The sequence below is a fragment of the Hyla sarda genome, chromosome 3 (assembly GCF_029499605.1).
Source record: "Hyla sarda isolate aHylSar1 chromosome 3, aHylSar1.hap1, whole genome shotgun sequence".
NCBI classification, from domain to species: domain Eukaryota; kingdom Metazoa; phylum Chordata; class Amphibia; order Anura; family Hylidae; genus Hyla; species Hyla sarda.
Window position 1 is genome coordinate 299,028,444 of NC_079191.1, and position 8,044 is coordinate 299,036,487.

The window sequence follows — 8,044 nt, forward strand, 5'->3', positions numbered from 1 at the left end:
CCGGGATCATGCATGCAGCACCCCGTTTGTAATCAGTCCCAGGAGCGTGTTCGCTCCGGGTCTGATTATGGTCGACCGCAGGGCCGGCGGCGTGTGACGTCACGCCTCCTCCCCCGTGTGACGTCACGCTCCGCCCCTCAATGCAAGCCGACGGAAGGGGGCGTTATAGCTATCACACCCCCTCCCATAGGCTTGCATTGAGGGACGGAGCGTGACGTCACACGGGGGCGGAGGCGTGACGTCACACGCCGCCGGCCTTGCGGTCGACCATAATCAGACCCGGAGCCAACACGCTCCGGGGACTGATTACAAACAGGGTGCCGCGTGCATGATCCCGGGCGTCCCCAGCTGCGGGACTCCCACGATCAGGCATCTTATCCCCTATCCTTTGGATAGGGGATAAGATGTGTAAGCACCGGAGTACCCCTTTAACATAGCGGTACATTTTATTTGTTACATGCATCCTTTCTTGGTGAAAAATCCCCAAATTTCATGAAAATGTTGAAAATTTTGCATTTTTCTAACTTTGAAACTCACTGTCTGTAAGGAAAATGGATATCCCAAATAAATTATATTTTGATTCACAAATACAATATGTCTTTGCATCATAAAGTTGACATGTTTTTACTTTTGGAAGACATCAGAGGGCTTCAAAGTTCAGCAGCGATTTTCCAATTTTTCACAAAATTTTCAAAACTGGAATTTTTCAGGGACCAGTTAAGTTTTGAAGTGAAGAGGTCTTCATATTAGAAATACCCCATAAATGACCCCAATATAGAAACTGCACCCCTAAAGTATTCAAAATGACATTCAGAAAGTGTGTTAACCCTTTAGGTGTTTCACAGGAATAGCAGCAAGGTGAAGGAGAAAATTCTAAATCTTCATTTTTTACACTTGCATGTTCTTGTAGACCCAGCTTTTGATATTTTACAAGGGGTAAAAGGAGAAAAAGCCCCCCAAAATGTCTAACCCAATTTCTCTCAAGTAAGGAAATACCTCATATGTGGATGTCAAGTGCTCTGTGGGTGCACTACAAGGCTCAGAAGGGAAGGAGCGACAATGGGATTTTGGAAAGTGAGTTTTTCTGAAATGGCTTTTGGGGGGCATGTAAAATTTAGGAAGCCCCTATGGTGCCAGAACAGCAAAAAAAATACAAAAAAAAAAAAAACAACATAAAGAACATGGCATACTATTTTGGAAACTACACCCCTCAAGGAACGTAACAAGGGGTCTGCAGGTGTTTGACGACTTTTTGTTAAAGTCGGATGTGTAAATGAATTAATTTTTTTCACTAAAATGCTGGTTTTCCCCCAAATTTTACATTTTTACAAGGGGTTATAGGAGAAAATAACCCCCAACATTTGTAACCCCATCTCTTCTGAGTATGAAAATACCCCATGTGTGGATGTCAAGTGCACTGAGGGCAAACTACAATGCTCAGAAGAGGAGGAGTCACATTTGGCTTTTGGAAAGCAAATTTTGCTGAAATGGTTTTTGGGGGGCATGTCGCATTTAGGAAGCCCCTGTGGTTCCAGAACAGCAAAAAAAAAAAAAAACACAAGGCATACTATTTTGGAAACTACACCCCTCAAGGAATGTAACAAGGGATAAAGTGAGCCTTACCACCCCACAAGTGCTTGACAAATTTCCGCAAAAGTTGGACGTGAAAATTAAAAATTTGATTTTTTTCACTAAAATGCTGGTGTTACCCCAAATTTTTCATTTTCACAAGGGGTAATTGAAGAAAAAGCCTCCCAAGATTTGTAATTCAATTTCTTCTTAGTATGGAAATACCCCATATGTGGATGTAAAGTGCTCTGTGGGCAAACTACAATGCTCAGAAGAGAAGGAGCACATTGAGCTTTTGGTGAGAGAATAAGGTTGGAATAGAAGTGGGAGGCCATGTGCATTTACAAAGCCCCCTGTGGTGCCAGAACAGTGGATCCCCCCCCCCCACGTGACCCCATTTTGGAAACTACACCCCTCACAGAATTGAATAAGAGGTGTAGTGAGTATTTACACCCCACTGGCATTTCACAGAGCTTTGGAACAGTGGGCTGTTGAAATGAAAAATACAATTTTTCATTTTCACGGACCACTGTTCCAAAAATCTGTCAGACACCTGTAGGGTGTAAATGCTCACTGTACCCCTTATTACATTCCGTGAAGGGTGTAGTTTACAAAATGGGGTCACATTTGGGGGGGGGGTCCACTGTTCTGGCACTATGGGGGCTTTGTAAACACACATGGCCTTCAATTTCGTACACATTCTCTTGCAAAAAGCCCAATGGCGCTCCTTCTCTTCTGATTGAAGTTTGCCCGCAGAGTCCTTCACATCCACATTTGGGGTATGTTCTTACTCAGAAGAAATGGGGTTACAAATTTTGAGGGGCTTTTTTTCTATTCTCCCTTGTGAAAATGAAAAATGTAGGGTAACACCAGCATATTAGTGAAAACTAATTTTTTTTTTCATTTTCACATCCAAATTTAACGGAAATTTGTCAAACACCTGGCTGGTGTTAAGGCTCACTATTCCCCTTGTTACGTTCCGTGAGGGGTGTAGTTTCCAAAATGGGGTCACATCTGGGTATTTATTGTTTTGCATTTATGTCAGAACCGCTGTAAAATCAGCCACCCCTGTGCAAATCACAAATTTAGACCTCAAATGTACATGGCACGCTCTCACTCCTGAGCCATGTCGTGCTCCCGCAGAGCACTTTACGCCCACATATGGGGTAGTTCTGTACTCAGGAGAAATTGCATTACAAATTTTGTGGGTCCCTTTTTCCTTTTACCGCTTGTGAAAATTAAAAGTATGGGGCAACACCGGCATGTTAGTGTAAAAAAAAAAAAAGCCCCCCAAAACTTGTAACGCAATTTCTCCCGAGTACGGAGATACCCCATATGTGGCCCTAAACTGTTTCCTTCAAAAAAGACAGGGCTCTGAAGTGAGAGAGTGCCATGCGCATTTGAGGCCTAAATTGGGGATTTGAATCCACCACAAAAATCCCAAACACAGTGGGGGATATTTATCAAAGTTGTCTATGTCCCGCATCAATATAGACCAAACTACAGGGGGTTAGTCTGGTCTATTGTGCACCTAATTTATCAAATGGCGCACAGCTCTTGATAAATTCTGTGCACAGACTGCATGATCTATGCTTTAGTCTATATTTAAACCTACTCCAACATGGTCTGACATTTCGGCATACTTTCAGCCTATGCGACTTGTCGCTGAAAAGTCGCTTTTGATAAATTCAGCACCAATGCATTTTTCAATGCATTTCAGTCTAAAATAGACTTGCATGCATCATGTTCTAAAAATCCTCTAGAGCAAAAGTCGCAGAAAAGTCGCATATATTTAGACTGCGACTTTCTGTGCGAGAAATTTAGACAAGAAAAACCTGTCTACATCCTTTGATAAATCTCCCCCGGTGTCTCCAGCAGTTGCAAAACTCCCAGCACGCCTGGACAGTCAGTGGCTGTCCGGCAATACTGGGAGTTGTTGTTTTTCAACAGCTAGAGGCTCCGTTTTGGAAACAGTGCCGTACAAGGCTTTTTTTTTCCATTGGGGTGGTAGGGGTATATGTATATGTAGTGTTTTATTCTTTATTTTGTGTAGGTGTAGTGTAGTGTTTTTAGGGTACATTCACACAGGCGGAGGTTTACAATGAGTTTCTCGCTGGGAGTTTGAGCTGCGGCGGGAAATTTGACGCAACTCAAACTTGCAGCAGATAACTTGCTGTAAACCCCCAAGTGTGAATGTACCCTGTACATTCACATGGGAGGGGTCAAACCTCCAGCTGTTGCAAAACTACAACTCCCAGCACGTACTGACAGACCATACATGCTGGGAGTTGTAGTTACGCAATAGCTGGATGCACATTGGTTGCGAAACACAGTTTGTTACTTAACTCAGTGTTTCGCAACCAGTGTGCCTCCAGCTGTTGCAAAACTAGAACTCCCAGCATGTACAGTTTCTAATTGCATGCTGGGAGTTCTAGTTTTGCAACAGCAGGAGGCACACTGGTTGCAATACAATGAGTTAGGTAACCAACTCGGTTTCACAACCAATGTGTCTCCAGCTGTTGCAAAACTGCAACAATCAGCATGCATTGACAGTCGAAGGGCATGCTGAGAGTTGCAGTTTTGCAACAGCTGGAGGCACACTGCTACACCTCCCAGCTTGTCCTTTGGTAGTCTGTGCACATTAAGAGTTGTAGTTTTTCATAGAAAAAATGTGCCTCCAGCTGTTGCATAACTACAACCTCCAGCATGCACAGACTACCAAAGGGCATACTGGGAGTTGTAGTTGGAACTCCAGCTGTTGCAAAACTACAACTCACAGCATGCCCTGTGGCTTTGCATGCCGAGAGTTGTTGCTAAGCAACAGAAGGAAGTGAACAGGCCTCACCTCCTGCTGTATCCTGCCGCCTGCACCGCCCGGACCATCGCCGTTGCTGCCACCGCTCCTGCCACTGGGACCGCCGCCACCGATCCTGAGGGGACCCCCGCCGGACCAGGGGAAGGTAGGAGACCCCGCTGGTCCCGATTGCCGGCATCTTCGCCATCCCGATCATTGCCCAGCAGGGTCGTGATTGGTTGGTCGTGAGGCGGCAGCCGTGCCACCTCACTCCTGCTGGCTAAGGGTGAATGGGACTGTCTTGGACAGCCCCATTCACCCTTTTTTACCATGTCACCAGAGACCCGATTGACCCGGAAGAGCCGCAAATCGCAGGTCTGAATTGACCTGCAATTTGCGGCGATCGCCGACATGATTGGGGGGGGGGGGGTTTTAATTTAACCTCTTCAGGATGCAGGGCGTATGCATACACCCTGCATCCTGAGTCCTTAACCCCTTAACGACGCAGGACGTATATTTACGTCCTGCGCCGGCTCCCGCGATATGAAGCGGGATCGCGCCGCGATCCCGCATCATATCGCGTCGGTCCCGGCGCTAATCAACGGCCGGGACCCGCGGCTAATACCACACATCGCCGATCGCGGCGATGTGCGGTATTAACCCTTTAGAAGCGGCGGTCAAAGCTGACCGCCGCTTCTAAAGTGAAAGTGAAAGTGACCCGGCTGCTCAGTCGGGCTGTTCGGGACCGCCGCGGTGAAATCGCGGCGTCCCGAACAGCTGATCGGACACCGGGAGGGCTCTTACCTGCCTCCCCGGTGTCCGATCGACGAATGACTGCTCCGTGCCTGAGATCCAGGCAGGAGCAGTCAAGCGCCGATAATGCTGATCACAGGCGTGTTAATGCACGCCAGTGATCAGCATTAGAGATCAGTGTGTGCAGTGTTATAGGTCCCTATGGGACCTATAACACTGCAAAAAAAATGTTAAAAAAAAGTGTTAATAAAGGTCATTTAACCCCTTCCCTAATAAAAGTTTGAATCACCCCCCTTTTCCCATAAAAAAAATAAAACAGTGTAAAAAAAATAAAAAATAAACATATGTGGTATCGCCGCGTGCGTAAATGTCCAAACTATAAAAATATATCATTAATTAAGCCGTACGGTCAATGGCGTACGCGCAAAAAAATTCCAAAGTCCAAAAAAGCGTATTTTGGTCACTTTTTATATCATTAAAAAGTGATCAAAAAGTCCGATCAAAACAAAAATCATACCGATAAAAACTTCAGATCACGGCGCAAAAAATGAGTCCTCATACCACCCCATACATGGAAAAATAAAAAAGTTATAGGGGTCAGAAGATGACATTTTTAAACGTATAAATTTTCCTGCATGTAGTTATGATTTTTTCCAGAAGTGCGACAAAATCAAACCTATATAAGTAGGGTATCATTTTAACCGTATGGACCTACAGAATAATTATAAGGTGTAATTTTTACCGAAATATGCACTGCGTAGAAACGAAAGCCCCCAAAAGTTACAAAATGGCGTTTTTTTTTCGATTTTGTCGCACAATGATTTTTTTTTCCGTTTCGCCGTGCATTTTTGGGTAAAATGACTAATGTCACTGCAAAGTAGAATTGGCGACGCAAAAAATAAGCCATAATATGGATTTTTAGGTGGAAAATTGAAAGGGTTATGATTTTTAAAAGGTAAGGAGGAAAAAACGAAAGTGCAAAAACGGAAAAACCCTGAGTCCTTAAGGGGTTAAGGATGCATCGCGTATGGATACGCCCTGCGTCCTTAAGGACTCAGGATGCAGGGCATATTCTTACGCCCCGCATCCTGAAGAGGTTAAATTATAAGGTTAACTAAACTACGCGGTCAATGGCGTACACGTAAAAAAATATAAAAGTCCAAAATTGTGCATTTTTGGTCACTTCATATGCCATAAAAAAACTAAAAGTTATAGGGGTCAGAAGTTGACAACTTTACACATACTAATTTTGGTGCATGTAGTTATAATTTTTTTTAAGTAGTAAAATAAAACAAAACCTACATAAATTGGTTATACTTATGACCGTATGGACCTACAGAATAAAGATATGGTGTCATTTTTACAGAATATTGCACTGTGTAGAAACGGAAGCCCTCAAAATTTATAAAATGGCATTTTTTTATTAATTTCCCCGTACAATTATATATTTTTGGGTTTTGTAGTAGGCTGATATTAAATGATTGATATTATTACAAAGTATAATTGGTGGCGCAAACAACAAGCCCTTATATGGGTCTGTAGGTGCAAAATTGAAAGTGTTGTGATTTTTAGAAGGAGAGGAAGAAAAAACTAAAGTGTAAAAACAAATCTGATTGGTTGTCATGGGCAACATGGCTACCTTTCCAGTTGTGATAAACCTTTTAATGGGTGACCTAGGCTCCCCTTTCCAACACATTCAGGAACATAAGCTGTAGCTGGCCAATCACTCTCCAGCTGTCATTCTCCTTGGGGCATATGGAAGCTAAAAGCAATCACTAGACTGGTTTCTGCCTATACAAACATGGCCGTGGACTGGTGAGAGAACCGTACACTTTTCTGATAGCCCAAGCATCCATAAAGACATACATACATAGAACGTATACACGACACTTTTCTACTCACCAGAGCAGCCCGTGCGTGTGCTGGGATCCTGGCAGCTAAACTCCAGCTCCTATTCACACCGCTGTGTCCCGGCTCTTCTATCAGGACTGGTGCTGATGATAGCCACCTACGGAAAAACGGCTGCAAAAGCAGAAAGCGGGCTATTAGGCTTCTACCCGGTGACCTAGATACGGAGCGCCGCGCTGCCTACATACAGTGGAGGTAGAAACTGACACAAGCGCTCTATGGAGCCGCCGTTATGTAATGACAGTGATGTGAACGAGGCCAGCGCTGAGGAGCGGCGTCCTATTGTGCTTATCCATTCACACCATCCGTCACTTCATGAGGCAGGGGACGCCAGCAGCTGAGGGGAGGCTCCCTATTGTCCATGGTTCGGCGGGCGGCACAATAGACATAAGCGCTACTTACCGGACGAGAGCATGGTGGAGAAGTCGCCGGTGGAGACTGCGGTGAACGTGCTAGAAATAGCAAAGGTGCCGCTAGGGAATCGTTCAGGGCCCTTCCCGAGACCTGCGGGGGCTTCGCTGCTGATAATTGATTCACTATAGAAACGCGCTGTTCCCTGCGCCCACGCTACATTCAGCCCGGTACAGAAATAGCACCTCAGCCTGGCAGCCTGCGCGCATGGCGAAGCGACCCTTTCCAAGCCGGCGAAGCCATGTGTCTGTTAGACACCCCACCACCTCACATCAGTCTGTTATATTGCCGTGGTCCCCTTCTTATTCTCTGTACTTGAAGGAAGAAGACCATACTTCTCTAGCTAGACATGGACATTACACCAAGCTAAAGGCATAGCAGAGCACATTGACATCTGTGCACATTTGTTAAGCTAGGCTCACACTGGTTTCCCTATTTAACCCCTTAAGAACTGAGCGTTTTTTACTTTCAATTTTTTCCTCCCCACCTTTTAAAAATCATAACCCTTTCAATTTTGCACCTACAGACCCATATGATGGCTTATTTTTTTTTGCGCCACCAATTGTACGTTGTAAGGACATCACTCATTTTACCCAAAAATCTACGGCA

At 44.8% G+C, this 8,044-nt stretch overlaps 1 protein-coding gene across 5 annotated transcripts in view; it reads right to left on the reverse strand.

The window, feature by feature from the left end:
• The window catches only part of GNG4 (G protein subunit gamma 4), a 141,996-nt gene extending 134,265 nt beyond the window's left edge, over nucleotides 1-7,731 (reverse strand). The window contains exons 1-2 of one of the 5 annotated variants that reach the window (XM_056566948.1): nucleotides 7,427-7,731; nucleotides 7,019-7,138 (exon numbers count right to left, since the gene is read on the reverse strand). The gene's annotated coding sequence lies outside the window, so the exon portion shown is untranslated. Of the gene's footprint in view, nucleotides 1-7,018; nucleotides 7,369-7,426 lie in introns of those variants that run through there. The other 4 variants (XM_056566947.1, XM_056566946.1, XM_056566945.1 and 1 more) reach the window with 4 other exon arrangements.
• Nucleotides 7,732-8,044: the final 313 nt, after the last annotated feature.